At 44.6% G+C, this 17,830-nt stretch overlaps 1 pseudogene; it reads right to left on the bottom strand.

Moving 5' to 3' along the window:
• Window positions 1-5,931: 5,931 nt before the first annotated feature.
• LOC107402254 (large ribosomal subunit protein eL33-like) overlaps window positions 5,932-17,830 on the bottom strand; it is a 68,777-nt pseudogene continuing 56,878 nt past the window's right edge.

Raw genomic sequence — 17,830 nt, 5'->3', positions numbered from 1 at the left:
AGGGCAGAAATCCAAATCTTGTTAGGGGATTTCTCATCTTGACTCACTGCATGGTTTGGGGCTCCTGAAAACTGGACTCCTAGGCCTCTCTTTAGCTGAGGCATACTGGGAGGTCGCACGAACGTTTCAGAATAGGAGTGGGTTGCAGACCAGGACAAGATTCTGGGTTTGGTTTTTTGTTTTGGTACCGGGATTGAAGCCAAGATTTCCGTGCATGCTAAGTGGGTTCTGTACCACAGAGCTACACCCACTCGTCGACCTTCCCACAGAGAAGGAACCTGACTATCCAGGTGGGATATAGTCACCTGTGGCTGTGAACCCAACTGTCTCTCTTTGAACCTCATATCCTCATTACAAAATAGGAATGATCTTATCTGCTTCCCAAGTAAGAAATGCAGAGCCCCAAGAGCAACAACAATACTACCTGGAGTATACAGCAGGTGCAGCAAGAGACCCTGTCCCTCACACAGGAAGCCAGCAGACCCAGGGCCCTTTTTTTCTTACAACACATAGCAAATGCTCAGCGGTCGATATGAATGCCTCTGGCAATCGTGTCTGCTCGTGCAGTTTGGCCTGCCCCAAAGGAGGTTTTTAAATTGTGTGTGTGTGCGTGTGTGTATGTGTATGTGTGTGATGGAGGGCACACATACCACAGTTCATGTTTGGGGGTCAGAGTACAACTTAACTTTTCCCATTTATTCATTTAGTGTGTGTGTGGAAATCGGAGGACAACTTGTGCCACTGTGTTATTGGATGCTTAAGCTTGACAGACAGCACCTTTATCCTGGAAGCCACATCTCCTCAGCCCATTCAGGAAGTGTTGACTGCTGGGGTCATGTACCTCATCCCCCCCTTAACACCTCTCCCATACGTGTCTCACATCCTTTCTGGGACTTACAGTGTTAGAAAATGTAAAGGCACACAGACCTGCCAATTCCCTGAGGTCTGTATCCTGTAAACACCCAGCGCCACATCTTTCAGGATGAGTTAGTGATTCCTGCTGGAGTGGGCCAGTGTGAGGTACACTGGTACAGCAGGTACTCTACTAATTTTTTTTTATGTTTATTCTATTTTTTTTTTTTTTGTCTCAGGAAGCAGAAGCCCAGTGAGGATTCGGTGGAGTGGCCACCTTGGCCTTGTCAAAGGATGCCTCCTGGGACCTGACACTCCTGCCCTCTTTCTAACGGTTGGCACTTTGCCTAGAGAAGGGGTGGCGGCTTTTGCTGGAGGTATTCTCTTCCAATCCCTTTCTGAGACATTGGCTTCAAAAGTCAACATAAACTGAGACAAAATGCACCTGGAAATCTATTATGAGGTTTTTGTTTTGTGTTTTTTTTTTCCTTATTTGTTTTCTGAAACAGGGTCTCACGCAGCCCGGACTAACCTTCTACTCCTGGCTTTTCCTACCTTCACCTCCAAAATTCTGGGATTTCAGGCATGTACCACCTTTCCAGGCTAACCTGTTATTTCTTCTTCTGTTTTGTTCTGGGTGTTCTGGGGCCCTTTTCTACAGGAGTGGAGGATGGATGTGGTGGGAAGAGCATGTGGTATTTGTAATTAATCCTATTGAGTATGATAGCCCATGCCTGTAATCCCAACACACAGGAGGATGAGACAGGAGGATTGAAAGTTAGAGGCCAGTCTGGTCTGTGTAGCCAAGACCCTGTCTCAAATAAATTTTTTAAAAAAGAAAAAAAAAAACAAAAAAAACAGGAAGCATGTGAGCATTGATGTAATAATATTATTTTTTAGAAGGGCAGAAATCCAAATGTGATATATTTTGTGGATGTGTGAGAAGGTGCAAGAAGAGGGGAATCCCATCCTCATGACCCTTCTAAGTCTTGGAAATACCATAAATACCATCCTTCAGGGACCGGGCAGATGGCTCTGGCGGTACAGGAGAGCCTGACTTGCACCTCCATAACTTACATAAAGCCAGGATGGGTCTGCAATCCCAGGGCTCCTCCTACATGACAGGAGGCTGGAAGGCAGGAATATTCCTCAGAAGCTCAAAGGCCAGCTGTCCTGGTTCCCCTAGCTTCGAACAACAGAGACGCCATCTCAAAACAAACCGGAAGGCAAGGACTGACACCCAGTAGTCTTGTGACGTCATATGTGCTATGTGGCTTGTTCGTACATGCACACACACACACACACACACACACACACACACACACACACAGGCATCCTTCAAATTAAAAAAAAAAGCAAAGAAACAAAAAGACACAAAGAATCCCATAAAAATGATGTCTAATCTTCCCCTGGCCCCAACAGTCAACGAAGTATCTCCATGTGTATCTTACCCACTTAGCCATTTTCTGGATGAACCACAGAGGGGACATGAGATTTTGGACACAGTGCTGATGATGTTCACAGCCCAGAGTCACTCCTTACATCCTGCCTCATCTCCATGCTGCTAGCTAGTGATTCTGCTCTCCCAGGTTCTGGTGTGGGATGGTTCACTGTCCATCTGAGCAAGCATTCTTCATGACTCTTTAGAAATGATAGGACATGTGCTTTATTAATATGGAGCACTGGACAAATTAGAGAGCCTTCACATATTATAACAAGGTAAGCAACAGCTGTTACTTTACCAAAACTACTCATTATGGGCCGTTTGTTTAAAAGTTGTACTGGTGGCTTGGAGACCAGGCTTTTTCCTCGCTGACTCACAGGAAGCAAAAATAAGTTACTATCAGGTGATGGCCATACTTAGAAGCCAAACTAAAAATGAGAAGGCTTGTCATCCTTGGGTGGAGGGCAAATTGGCTCTCCTCTTCAAGCTGGGAAGTACCAAGTGATAGAAATAAAATTGAAGATTCTCTTTCCTTCTGCTCTCTCTCTCTCTCTCTCTCCCTCCTTCCCTCCCTCCCTCCCTTCCTCCCTCCCTCCCTCCCTTTCTCTCTCTCCCTCCCTCCCTCCCTCCTTTTCTCTCTCTCCCTCCTTCCCTCCCTCCCTCCCTTTCTCTCTCTCTCTCCCTCCTTCTCTCTCTCTCTCTCTCTCTCTCTCTCTCTCTCTCTCTCTCTCTCTCTCTCTCTCTCTCTCTCTTCTCTTTTTCTTTCTTTGTGTGTGTGTGTTGAGACAGGGTCTAGTGTTTCCCAGGCTGGCCTGGAACTTGCAATACAGCCAAGGATGATCTTTGAACTCTGCCTCTACCTCTCAAGAGCAGGGATTATAGGTATGTGCCACTAGGCCCAGTTTATATGGAACTGGGAATCAAACCCAGAGCTCTATACATGCTATAAACAAATACTCTACTAACTTAACTGCATCTCCCACCTCTTGGCAATTTCTTTGAGTCAGGGTCTCATGTAACCCAGGCTGGCCTCAAACTCCTGTAGAGCCAAGATTGGCCTTAAACTCCTGAACCTGCTCCTCCCACCTCCTGAATTCTGGGATTACAATGCACAGAATCATACATCATGCCTGGCTTTAATAAGTTGTGTGTGTGTGTGTGTGTGTGTGTGTGTGTGTGTGTGTGTGTGTGTGTGTTGAGACAAAGTCTCTACATAGCCGTTGGCTATCCTAGAACTCACCATGTAGATCAGGCTGGCCATGAAATCACAGAGATCTGCCTGCCTTTGCCTCCTAAGTGGTGGACTTAAAGGCATGTACCACCAAGCCTAGCTGCTTAATAAGTTTTAAAAGGTGGTTTTGTGCCGGGCGGTGGTGGCGCATTCCTTTAATCCCAACACTTAGGAGGCAGAGGCAGGCAGATCTCTGTGAGTTCGAGGCCAGCCTGGTCTACAAAGCAAGTTCCAGGAAAGGTACAAAGCTACACAGAGAAACCCTGTCTCGGGCGGGGGGGGGGGGGGGAGGCAGTTTTGTATTGTCAACTGTGGGCACTATATTATACATCAAAACTCCAGAACTTAAGACTGAAACTTCACACTCGCAGAGCAACAATTGCCCACTTGCCCCTCCAGGCCTCTGGCAACTACCATTTCACTCTCTGCCTTGAAGAGCTTATTTTAGATACTTAACAGAATCATAATCATTCAGTATTTGTTCACTTAGCACAATCCTCTATATTCTTGGAAATGGCAGGATTTTTTTTGTAAGTTTTATTCAGTTAGTTTATTGGCAATACTGGTCCTCAAACTCAGGACCCTCCGCATGCTCTATCACTGAGATACATCCCTGATGTTTAAAGGATTTAATTTGGGCTTCTGGGGTCTCATTGTGTTATCCATCTGATCTCAAGCTCCTGAGCTCAAATGATCCTTCCACCTAAGCCTCTTGAATGGCAGGGGTTATAAAGTCCACCACCACACTCAACTGGAATCCATTCCCATTCTCTTTGAAATGGTGTTCCACAGCATGAATAGACCTCATCAACAAATAGTGTGCTTGTTTCCAGCTTTGTTAAGTAATTTACAGTAGCAAGATTTATTCGTATTTTATCTGAATGAGTGTTTTGCTTGAGAGATGTCTGTGACCACCTTCACGAAGTGCCAGCTGATGCTAGAAGAGGGTGTAGATCTTCTAGAACTAAAGTTATGATGGTTGGGAGCCACTCTGTGGATGCTGGGAATCAAAACTAGGTCCTCTGGAAGAGCAGCCAATGCTCTCTGCTGCTGCACCACCTCTGCAGCCCCCAAGAAGAGAATTTAGTCTAGGGTAGATAGTAAGAGGTTTATTTCTGGCTTGGTAGGGATAGCACTGAAGGGCTGGAAAGCTTAGGGTCATCTAAATATTTTGACAATAAAAAAGACTTGCAATCAGTGAGCATAACATGTTTCTCCTTTTTTGGTGTGTGTGTGTGCACTCTCCTTAATTCTTTCTATGTTCTACCCTTCTCAGTGTATAAGTCTTTCACCTCATGATCATTTCCCAAGTATTCTATTGCTCTTTGATGCTACTGCTAATAGGATTGTTTTCTTAACTTCGTTTTAAGACACCCTGTTGTTGCTGTCTAGGAAAACAACTGGTTGTTGTGCATTCATTTTCTGTCTTCCAAGTTTACTGAACTCACTTATCAGATTTAGTAGGGATTTTTTTTTGGTGGCATCTTTAGGACTTATCATACATAAAATCATATCATCTGGGGCTGAAGACACAGGTCAGTTGGTAGAATGTGTGCCCAAGATCCTGGGTTGAATCCCCAGCACCACGTGAACTAGGCATAATGGCACATGTCTGTAACCCCGGGTCCTCAGAACATGGAACTACATAGCTAGCATGTCTGAGGCCAGGCTGGGCAAAAGAGACCCTGTCTCAAAACCGAAAAACCATATTATCTGCAAGCAGAGATGATATGATTTGCTTCTTCCTTTCTGGTCTGGGTGCTTGTAATTTATTTTTCTTGCCTAATTACTTTGGCTAGAACTGCCAGCACTACTGGTAGGAGCAGCCATTCTCGTCTTGTTTCTGTTAGAGAAAAGAAATACTTTAATTTCTCTCACCACTGAGTTTGTTAGTTATGGGCTTGTCACACGTGGCCTGTATTTTGGTCAGTGTATCTGTGTTCAGTGTCACTTATCTTAAAGGGGTATTGAATTTTGCCCAGTGCTTTTTCTCTTTGGATTGAGATGATCACATACTTTCTAGCCTTTGTTCGCTGAATGTGTGACCAAAGGCCTGGCAAGACGCAACTTAAGGGAGAAAGGTTTGTTTTAGCTACAGTATGCAGTCTACAGTTATGGGAAAGGTGGGACTGCGAGGGCCGGGGTTGACCAATCGGATTGCCTGCCCAGTGAAGAAATAGGCATGGATGCTGATGCTCAGCTGGCTTCTTCATCGCCACTGAGTCCAGAACCCTAGGCCTCCCACATTTTAAACCGTTCATTCCTCCTCAGCTAAACTTTCCTAGAAACACCTTCACAGGCACGGCTAATAACGTCTCCATGGTTTGGGTCTTTGTTGTTATTGTTTTTGTTTTGTTCTTTGTTTTTACAGATCCACTTTTATTTATTTACTTGTTCATTAGTCTTAACTCCAGGAAGGGTACAGCATCACACAGATTCTGTGCCTAATGGCCTTTGCAGGAAGGTTGCTTCAGAATTGGGCATGAAGCATACCACTACTTCCCGAATTACCTTTCCCCAGATCTCTCTGGCTTTGTTTGGCTTGGCTCCAGGAGTCACTGGGTTGTCTTTCGCTTTGTACACATGAGCACATCTCGTGCCCAAGCAGAATTCAGTTTCATCTCGGCCATAAATGCGTTCAAGTTTAAGAAGAGCTGTGTGCTCTCTTTGGTTCTGGAGACCTCACTTACAGCCCCCCAAAATGGCCTTGCAGCACAGCATTCCAGACAGATTTGCCTTTTAGAAGTCTTGCTCCCAGCAGGCCCTAGTAATTCACCCCTGAAGTTCAGCTCCATGGTGATTTCAAGCCCAGTCAAGTTGATAATAAAAATTAGCCATCGCATTTGTATCACAGTTTTCAGTTTTCATATGATGAACTACCATTGTATCCTTGGATATATTCAATTCAGTTGTGCTACACGGTTCTTTTAATATGCTTCCTTTTTAATTTGACAATTTGAGACAGTGCAATCATCTTCCTGCTTCTGTCTTCCAGGTGCTGGGATCACAAGTTACCATGGCCAGATGATTCACTAATTCTTTGTTGAGGATCACACACACACACACACACACACACACACACACACACACACACACACACACACATCTTCAGGTAGGGCAGAAGTTAACAAGTTCCAGAGACTTTCCTGCCTCTGCCTTCCCCACCCCCACCCCAGGTAGCATGGCTGATATATTGGTGCTGGGATCCCAAACTCTGGCTCTCGTGTTGGCATAGCAAGCATTCTTAACCACCGCGCCGTCTCTCCAGACCTCTGGTTTTTGCAAACGTTCACTGAAGATATTAATCTATAATTTTCTGTTTGGAAACCTCTTTGACATTTTGTATCGTGGCAATGTTGCCCTCATAAAGTGAGTTTGGCCAGACAGAGTGGCACGTGCCTTGTAACCCTAGCACTTGGAAGGTGAAAGCAGGAGAATCAGTCAGGAGTTTCGACCCACCCTTGGTGAATCCTTTTAATGAGTTCAGAGCAGCCTGGACTACATGAGATACTGGGCCAAACAAACTGGAGAAAAGAAGTTTGAAGTGTCCTATCTCTAAGTTTTTGAAGATTTTTGTGGACTAACATGAAGTATAACATTTCATAACTAATCACATATCGTATTCCTGCTTGAGTGGGTGGTAAGAAAATGGCAGCGTTGGGACAACTCTCCTGTCAATCATAGACTAGCCGCAGGACCTTATGGAATTCACTGGCCCACTGTCGGCCATATGCTCTTTTGCTCTAAAACTGCTTGAAACAGAAGTTGAAGAGACAAAAGGAAACAATTGGTGGGAAGTGCATCTGTACACCTGACATGTGATATGTCCATGTTTGTGTGCATGTCCATGTTTGTGTGTGCGCATGCGCTGATGGGGCTCAAACCAAAGGCCTTTCATACACTAAACAAGTCCTATATTGCTGAGCTCACCCACAGTTCATACCTGGCTATGGTAAATATGAGTTTTATTGCACCCTTTTCGGCTCCTTCAGTCACTGGACCCCAAAGAAAGAGTTGGCTCATATGCCCATAAATCTGCTTTTTAAGGTGGAACTTTAGACAAGTTCCTTAATCCAGCTAAGCCTCAGTTTCATCATCTGTAAAATGGACCATAACACAATAGATCTTGTTAACAGTTAGATTGCCAATAAGAATGAAATGGGGTTGTATATGGGGCATTTCAACAGTGTCTGCCTCTTGGCAAGAGTTTCATAAATACCATTTTATTATCATTATTATTATTATTATTACTAGCTGGGTCGAATTCCCTGGCCATTTCGGGGAAGCTAAGCTCCTTCCGCCTGCACAGCCCAAGTGCTAGGTCACAAGCTTATGTGCTATGCCTGGCTCTACTTTTTTAACTTTTTTGAAAGTTTGGAGTATTTCCAAATAATGATGATAAGGGGGGAGGACAAGGAGCTTCAAACTTCCTCTGTAACTCCTTCTTAGCGAACACGAACCCTATAAAGTGAAGAGCTGAGGCTCTGCAGTAAAGGTTTCCAGTATAAAACACCAGGGATGGGGAGGATACAGACCCTATCAACAACCAGCCACTCAGCAGGCCTTATGCCCTTCTCTTTGGACTGTCAAACGTTGTATGATTTGACTTAATTTGCCTCTAGATCATTCATTAAATGGCTTGATAGTGTATGGTAGAACCTAGCTTTCAGTCCAGGACACCTGTCTCCAAATCTTAGGCTCTTCTTCCTCCCACCATCTGTGTGCCAACACGGTGCCTACCCTGCGGGAACTCAGAGTTTCCGGGGGACAGTATGTATCTACATAAAAAAAGAAAGATCAGATCTTGCATATAAATCATGCTTGGAGTTGTAGAAACAGCTGTAAAAGTCACAGCATCATCGGAGAAGGGTTAAGAGGGAGTCCACTTCAGCCTCAGAATGTGCTTGGTGAGCTTTCGGAGCTGTAACTGTGGACTGGATGTTCATTCAAAGAGAATGCCCAGATCTCTTATTAACGGCATGCCATTTCAAAAGTCACACGAGCAGAAGAAAGGGAAACACTGGTGTTTCTTTCTCTCTCTCCTCCGCACGCAGGATTCCATTGCTACAACCCAGAGTAGTCTGTCTCCTAGGTTCCCAGCAACCTCTCCGGACATTTTCAGGTGGTCTATAGAGTGTGCAGTCAATGGGCGCTTCTAAGTGCCTTTTCCCAGGAAGGCAGACCATCCTTTGGTAAGTGATGGGTAGGCTATCTTAATCTCCCCTGATTCAGAAGGTTCCAGATGGCTAAGGAGTATAGCGAGAAATCCAAGGGAGCAGCCTGGCTAGCTCAGTTGGTAGAGCATGGGACTCTTAATCCCAGGGTCTTGGGTTCGTGCCCCACTTTAGGCTCCAGTTATAGTGAGGAGGAGAAATCCAAGGGAGGCTGCTTAAGGGGTGTAACAAATTTAATAAGACATAAATTGGAAAAGACAACTCACTAAGCAGAATAGGCCAATCATCGTGTAGGGTCCTGGAAGGCTGAGGTCCTGTCCCATGCTGCTCTGACTGCCTAAGTCAGTCCACACCATCCAAGCCCATGACAGCGAGAAGAGAGAGAACATATGTGCCTCTCAGGTCTTAAGGCTAGCCCCGAGGCCACGCCCCAGAGGCTTGTCCCTCAAGGTCATAGGTAGAACAGGTATCCACTACAAAGGAGAGACCATTTCTTGGGTTAGAGAAATGGCTTGGCAGATAAAGCGCTTGCCAAGTAAGTGTGAGGACCTGAGTTTGGATCCCATAACCTACATAAAAGCTACCTACATCGTAACAACAGGCCGTAATCTCTAAGCTCCGACAGTGACACAGGAGATGGAGACAGGAATGCCTGGGACCTGGAAAGGCGTCTAGTGGCTGGTCATACACAGCGGCAAACACCAAAGAGAACTTGCCCCAAAGTGGAGGAGCGTTGAGACTGAAGATGTCTGCTGGCATACCCGGCTCTTTATGTGACTTCTGGGGACCAACTCAGGGCATCATCGGTCTTGTGTGACAAATGTCTCTCTTGTTGCTTTCTGTTCACAGATCTCCTCTACAGGCTCTTGCACTGCCTAGGACCTCTTCAAGGGAGCAGGCAGAACAGAAAATAGCCTGACAATAGGGTCCACACTGGGGTGACTGCAGCTCCAAGCAGCCATCTCCTTTTGCTCATTGCTCACCAGCCAGGGAAAAATGTCAGCACCTCATCATTAAATGTTATATCTGTACTCATACTGTGTGCCGTACATGCATTTGTAAACAGTGAGGTATGTGTATGCAAGGCATGCATTGTATGCCCGTGGGGGTGTACATTAATTACATACACGAACTACTATACCCGTATCTCACACGGATTATAAATGCGTGTTACGAAAACAAGGAGAGAGGGGAGTTCAAATGCTGTCTTCGAGCTTCACGGAGAGCATCAGACCTCTTATTTTATTTTCTCTTTAATGAGTTAGTTTTCCCCAGTGCTGGGATTATAAGCGCACACCACTTCACCCAGCTGGGGATTGAACTCTGGTCCTTGTGTTTGTATGCCAAACACTTGAATGAATGAGATATCTTCCTGATCCTGGAAATAATTTAAATATGTATGTATACATATATTTCATTACATTTATTTATTTAATGATGGGTACACGTGGAAGTCAGAATGTTTATATTTTCTTTCTTTCTTGTTTTTTTTATTTATTGTTTGTTTTTTGTTAGCTTGTTTCTTTGTTTTGAGACCAGGTTTCACTACATACCCCTGCCTGGCTGGACCTTGCTCTGTAGACCAGGCTGGACTTGAACTCACAGAGATCCACCTGCCTCTGCCTCCCAAATACTGGGATTAAAGGCATGTGCACCATGCCTGGCAAACCTTTTTTTAAAGAATTTGGGCAGATTTTCAAGGATTTATGTCTGAAGGGTGTTTATGTTTCCTTGGCCATTCTCTTCTCTGAGCCTCTGTATGTTCTGTGAAGGTGGCACCAGCCATCTCAAAGGGAAGCTATAGGAGTTTATTGTTACACAATGTTTTTCAAACTTCAAGTCATGGAGCCTATAGCAAGAAGAATATATTGTATAAAAACCTTTCTTGGAGACAGTTAATTAGATTCCTGTTACTGTAAAAGTTACTTGAAATAAATTAATTTTTAAAAGACCAATAAGGTGCAATATATTTATATTTACATATAATTTGTATAGTTTTGTATTGGTTTGGGGCCTTCAAATAATTTACCACCTTAACCATTCTTTTTTCTTTAAAGAAATATATTTAAAGCTGGTGGTGGTAGTGGTGGCACATGCCGTTAATTCCAGCATTCTGGAGGCAGAGGTGGGCAGATCTTTGAGTTCAAGGCCATCCTGGTCTACAGAACTAGTTCTAAGACATCCAGAGCTACCCAGAGAAACTATTTTAGAAAAACAAAACAAAAAAACAATATTTCTTTCTTTTTTATTTTATTCTATTATCTTTTATTTATTTTTATGTGCATTGGTGTTTTGCCTACATGTATGTCCGTAGGAGGGTGCCAGATCCTCTGGAACTGGAGCTACAGACAGTTGTGAGTTGTCATGTGGGTGCTGGGAATTGAACCCGGGTCCTTTGTAAGAACAGCCAGTGCATGGGAGAGTGTGTGTGTGTGTGTGTGTGTAGAGCTGTGAACACATCATAACGTGCTGTGGAACTCAGAAAGCAACCCACACTGTGGGTCCCAGGAATTGAACTCAAGTTATCAGGGTTGGTGGCAAGTGTCCTTATACTCTGTGAAGTCTCACTGGTCCTGGGTTTTACTTTTCTGTGTAGCCCAGGCTGGCCTCAAACTCTCTATGTAGCCAAGGATGTCCTTGAGCTTCTGATCCTCAGGTCTCCACCTCCCAAGTCCTGGGATTATAGGTAAGTACAACCATGCCCTTTCTATGTGGTGCTGGAGTTCAAATCCAGGGCTTCCAGCATTCTAAGCCAATTCTCCACCAACTGAGCTACACCTCTGCTACTTAATTTTTTTAATTAGCCTGCAAAATAAAGTAAGTTAAGACATTTTCATGTATGCATCATTGTCTCTTGTCTACTTTCACTGACCGCTTTTCAGTGCTAATGCATTTTAAATACAATGTATATGAATGTGCTAGCTTCCAACCTGTAACAGTTCTTAAGAACACAAGTAAATAATGGCTCACAGTCTTCCAGAGGTCAACCCCTGGTCATGTGCTCCCATTGCTTTGGGGCCCATAGCAAAGCAAACAAATCACGGCTGGAAGCTTGGAGTACAACAAGCTGTTAGCCTCAAGGTGGCTGAGAGGCAAAGAGGAGACCGGAAGGGGCTAGATTTCTACCAGGTTCTTTTTGGGTGCAGTCCAGTGATCTAAGAGTTCCCTTGAGGCTTTCTGTCTTAGAGGTCCTACTTCTCTTGATAGTACAAAGCTAGAACCAGACCTCTAACATATGGGCCTGTGGAGGACATACCATGTGTACAGTGAAGCAGAGTGTTAGTGATTTGATAAGCCAAAGCACCAGGTTAACTTCTTAAAAATTTAAGCGATGATGTACTGAAAGACGGGAAGAAGTGTTACATTAAAAAACTGGGTGCTTTATCCAGGAGCACAAATGCCATGCACACATGCACCTTTACATGGCAGCAGGGCTGGAGTTGTGTGGGAGCCTAAGGAAGCCATCTGAGCACGGCGCCCCCAGTGGTGAGGGGTCTTCATGACTGAGTGCATGGGGCTGGAGATGCGTTGAGACTAGCACGTGGGGAGACTGAGGGCAGAGAAGCAGAGACTGAGGGCAGAAGCAGACTCTGAAAAGGAGATGAGGTCCGACCACAGCAGAGAGAGGGGAGCTGGGTGAGACAGTGCAGAGGAGAGGGCGAGCCCTCTGTCTCAGGGACAGCTGATGCTGATGGCCCAAGGCTGAAGATGAGGCGAGATGGGGCATCTGAAGGCATGGACTCCCAAGTGAACATCTTGTGTCGAGGGGCTCTTCTTCCCCTCCAGCTCTGGGTGAGAGACAGCACTGGACTGCTGGACCATCAACTGACAGATGGGGACACATGTCCTTGTAAGATTCTTACAAGGTCGTTCTGTAGAAATTAAAAATATAAAAGTGTGTGGATGAGGCTCCCGGATGTATCCACACTGCCACAAATGACAAGGTCTTTAAATGGAGCGATATTCTGTCATGTTCTCTCTCTCTCTCTCTCTCTCTCTCTCTCTCTCTCTCTCTCTCTCTCTCTCTCTCTCTTTCTCTCTCTCTCTTTGCAGAATCTCTCACTGGCTTGGAACTCAGCAAGTAGCTAATCAAGCACATGCTACTACAGATAACTGAGAACTGAACTTAGGACCTTGTGCTTGCATGGCAAGCCCTTGACCAACCCTGAAAATGATTTATTTATATGTATTTAATTACATTTATTTATTTAATGGCAGAGGATGTGCATTCCAAGTGTGCATGTGGAGGTCAGAGTTGTATATAATTTCTTTCCCTTTTTTTTTTTTTTTGAGACCGGGTCTCTTTATTTTTTAAAGTATATCATATTTTTATTGAAAATATTAGTCAAAAATCCTAACAACTATTTTCACTTATATTGTCAAGTTGCATGCTGTATAATGGGCCATTACATGCAATACTTCCCACACTACACAGGAAATACATAAATTTTACATATTTACAGTGTTAAAGCCAAATATGCAAAGTTTCATTAAATGCTATCTTTCAAATATAATATGGGAATAGCTGACACTGTCCATGTCACAGAAAAAGAAAATAATCAAAAGATGAGTATGAAAACTCTGCTTTCCAAAACTCCCAGTGACCCCAAATACAAGATACGTAAACAACTAAGGTTTACTTTGAAAATCTCAAATGCTCCTTAGATGACTCTTGGACACTGGGGCGACGCTGCTGTTTACTGATCATCAGTGCAAACACTGTCTGCAGGATACCTGCAGTGTTTTCACTTAGGAGCACACCTGCAGGAAGAACTCCTGCTTACACCAGACCAAGGCAGAAAGGAAGCGGCACAGCGGTATAATAAGGCCCTAAGACAGGGTGTCTCTATATCCCTAGCTGTCCTGGAACTCTCTATGTAGACTAGGCTGGCCTCAGATTCACAGAAATCCACTTGCTTCTGCTTCCTGGATGTTGGGAGTAAAGGTTTACACCACCACACCCAACAGTATATAGATCTTTATCCATTCATTCACTACCACATACAGAGATTGTTTCCAGATCTCGGCTATGAGGGAGCATACAATGAATGCTGGAGTTCAAGCATCTCCATGAGGAGCTGGATTCACATTCTTTGGGTGCATGCCCTGCAGGGAATCGCTGCATGGATGAACCTCATGGCCACTAAAGTGAAATAAGTCAGGTACAGAAAGACAAAGATCACGTGACCTCACTTACACAGAGACTCTTTTCTGAAAAAGTCAAATACATAGAAACGGAAAGTTAAAAGGTACTTTTGGGAAAAGTGAAAGAAATTAGAGTAGGTTAAAAGTCATAAATTTTAAGTTAAAAAGAATTTTTAAAAATCTAGTACCGTATAAAGTCAGAGCAAATGGCATTTGTATGAAATACTGAAAATATTCCAAGGGAATACATTTTAACTTCTCTTACCACATACAAAAAAGATAATTAGGGTAAACGACCTTGGAATATTCTGCCAGGTGGTAGAATCATTTCACTGTGTTAAGTATATATCAAAACATCATGTGATCTACCCTAGACATATACAACTAAAACTAAAATAAGTGAGAAATAAATGGAAGACAAGAGCGAAGGGGAGACCTATGCACAAAAGAGACTTGGGAGGTATCAAATTTCTAAAATAAAAAGTATTATGTTTAGATAAATGTACTTGGACATTAAGTGCAAAGAATGGAGACTCGGGGTTGGGGCTGCAGCTGAGTGGGAAGAGTGCTGCCTTAGTGTGCACAAGGCCCTGGCTACGATGCCCAGCTCTGCATCAAGCAAGCATGCTAGTCTCAGCACTGGGGACAGGAGGTAGGAGAATCAGAAGTTCAAGATCGTCCTTGGCTACATAGGAAGTGTGAGGCCAGCTTGGAATACTTTGGGAGGCTGCCTCCAAAAGAAAGAAAAAGAGAGAGGGGTGCTGGAGATGTGGCTTACTTGGTAGAGTTCTTACCTAATACACAGGAGGCATTGGGTTTAAATCCAGCACTTCATGAACCCAGTGGGATGGCATATGCCTATAATCTTGGCAGGACAGGAGCAGTGGGATCAGAAGTTCAAGGTCATCCTTAGTAACACATGAAGTTCAGGATCAACCTGGGCTGAAGACCCCGTCAACAAAAGCAAGAATGAAAAATGGGTGTACATGAGCACTGTGGTTACTTTTTCTTGACTTACTGGGTCTCTTACTAGGATGGGGCTTCTGGAGTAGCTGGCAGTTCTTGATGGAGATAGCATCGCGATAATCAGGTAAGCTATACATCTGGGGTTTTTCTGTATCCGAGGCTTTATTTTACGAGGTTAACATCGTCAAGGGTAGCATTCTCCCATGTTACAGGTATGTGGTTTAAGCTCCCACACTCAACAGTTAAAGGAGCCGGCGACAGTGACTCCTCAAGACACACGTGCTGTGTCAGCTCTACCTTTCTCTCAGCACCACCAGCAAGGCCAACAAGTCTGGCACGAGGAAAATAACAAAGGACATGGAGTCTGGCAGACCTGAACTCATGTCTGCCGTCTACACTTTTGAGAGGCCACCCTCTCCTTAATGGCTGTACAGTGTTGTGAAAGTCGCCCAGTCTCACAGTGCTTCAATTTCCTTGTGTAATAAAAAAGATAATGGATTGTTGTAAGGATTAGGTAAGTGTGTGCAATGGTACACAGTAGGTGCTTAGTGGTGCTTTACTATAATTATTTTTATGAGTCAAGGAACAGGTTGGCCAGGTTCTAATACATGGAAACTGTGTGTGAATCTGCCGCCATGCTGGGCAGTCATCCTGAATATTCCCATAGTTGTTCCATGACTAAAACAAAGGTCTTTTCTCCTCCTCTTGGCTGCCTTCTTGTGGAAGACAGGCCCAAGCAAGGAGGCATTAAGTCATGCCTGTGAGTGCTGGGAGCATGTGACCCTCTGTGGGGTATTTGTCCCTGAATACAGTTAAGTGAATCAGTAGTCAATGAGTATTAGAGAACCAATGGGTGACCCTTCCAGTAAAAAAGACAATAACAAAACTCTTTCATTGGCTGCTCCTTTCCCTCCTAGGCTCAGACGCATGGGTGTGTGTGTGTGTGTGTGTGTGTGTGTGTGTGTATGTGTGTGTGTGTGTGTGTGTGTGTGTGTGTGTGTGTGTGTGTGTGACACTGGGTTCCTTGCAGACAGTTCTCTGTTCCTGTGTATCCAGCCTAAGTTGCCAAGGCCACCAGAACCTACTCTCCCTCTCCAAAGACAAGTCTGGGTCACCTCCTTTTCCTCCTTGGGACATTTGACAATGCCTGAGATATTTGTGCTTGTCACAGACTGAGAGGTGCTCCTTGGGTCAGTGACTTTCCTCATCACTCTGACGGAATATCAACAGACCCAACTTAAAGAGGCAGTGCTTCGCGGCTTGTGGTCTGAGAACGTACATCATTACGACAGGGGAGACACAGCAGCAGACGTATGGATTGTTTTTCTCATTGAGTGCCAAAATACTCAGCAAAAGCAATTAAGGAAGGGAGGGTTGATTTTGGCTCCCAGTTTGAGGGTACAGTCCATCACAGCAGGAAACATTCGGTGGCCTGAGTATGGAGTGGCTGGTCACATTGGATCTACAGTCAGGAAGCAGAGAGAGGTGAATGCTGAAACTCGGCTCAGTTTACTTCTTGTTGTTGTTGTTTTTGAAAGATTAATTTAATTATATGTGTGCATGTGTGTCTGTGTAGGGGTAAGTGCACTTGAGTACAGTGCCCAGGGAGGCCAGAAGCCAGGGGGCGGGGGAGGAGGGCGGGGTCTGCTCCCTTGCAGCGGGAGTTACAGGCAATTGTGAGTTAAGTCCTCTGGGAGAGCAGCAGTATACACTCTTAACTGCTGAGTTTTTCTCCAGCCCCTGAATTTATTTATTTTTTTACCCCTCAGCCTTTGACCCCAGACCCATGGAATGGTACTGTACACAGTCAGGAAAGACCTACCTCAGTTAACCTGACCTTGAAACTTCCTGACAGACTGGTCCAGAGGTTTATCTCCCTGATCATTCTAGATCTTGTTAAGCTGACAATATCGACTATCACCACGGAGTTCGTGGAGATGCAAGCGTGTGGTTGGCACTCTTCACAATCCAGTGGACTAGGAAGCAGAGGGCTCAGGCAAAGGCAGGCTAGTCTATGAGCCCTTAAGTTCTGTCCCTTCGTGGCCCGCTCTTTCAGCTAGGTCCCACCTCCTAAAGGCTCCATGACCTCCCAAAACAGTATCACCGCCTGACAACCAAGTGTTAAACAGGAGGCTGTAGGGAGTGTTTCACAATCAAATCATAACATCACTAAACATCGCACAGGACATCTTACCACAGCAAAGAGCTAACCAGATGTAAACATCAACACTACAAAGTGGAGAAGCTCTACATCAGGAGAGGGAAGTGGACAAGCAGCCTTGTGGCTGTGCCCTCCCAGCCCTGCCCCAGATGGCTTGGCAAGCCTTCAGCTTACACACAGAACACTAGCGGCTACACACCATTACTCAACTTGCCCGAAGATTTTAGTTATTAAAAGGGTGGTATTTTTAAGGTCCACTCTTTGCTAGAGATCTGCCTGCCCAAGGTTTCCTAAGAATCAAAATTTACGGTTACTTTTATTTTTTAATTTTCAACAATTTTTTTTTCATTTTGACACAGGGTCCCATAAGTACCCAAGGGTGGCCTCAGATTTTGAATATAGCCTAGGATAAACTTGAACTTTTTTATCCTTTTCTCTGCCTGTTGAATTCTGGGACTAGAGGCATGAGCAATCTGGTTTTATGTGGTGCTGGAATTGAATCCAGGGTGTTGTAAGTAGCAGGCAAGCACTCTAGCAACTGAGATATACCCCAGTCTTCTTTTTTTTATTATTATTTTAATTTTTAATCATCTTTTGCAGCACTTGTGAATGCTAGGCAAACACTCTGCCACTGAGCCCCCCACCCCACCTCCCTCATGGTTACCTCTAAAATGAGACCCTCAAAAGACAATCTGAACCACAGGGAAGAGATTTTGAATTTCTCTTGCCTTGCAAGTGGCTCATCGCACAGCCTCTCCGTGGCTTTCTGTTCCCATCTCTAAGATGATCCCAGCCCGTCTAAGCCAGCATGCAAGCCCTTTCAAGTTCAGGCCCTGTCCATCCTCCATCCATCCCGG

This window comes from Peromyscus maniculatus, chromosome 2 (genome assembly GCF_049852395.1).
Source record: "Peromyscus maniculatus bairdii isolate BWxNUB_F1_BW_parent chromosome 2, HU_Pman_BW_mat_3.1, whole genome shotgun sequence".
NCBI lineage: Eukaryota > Metazoa > Chordata > Mammalia > Rodentia > Cricetidae > Peromyscus > Peromyscus maniculatus.
Note: the sequence above shows the minus strand (reverse complement) of the source record. Positions and strands in the feature narration are given on the sequence as shown.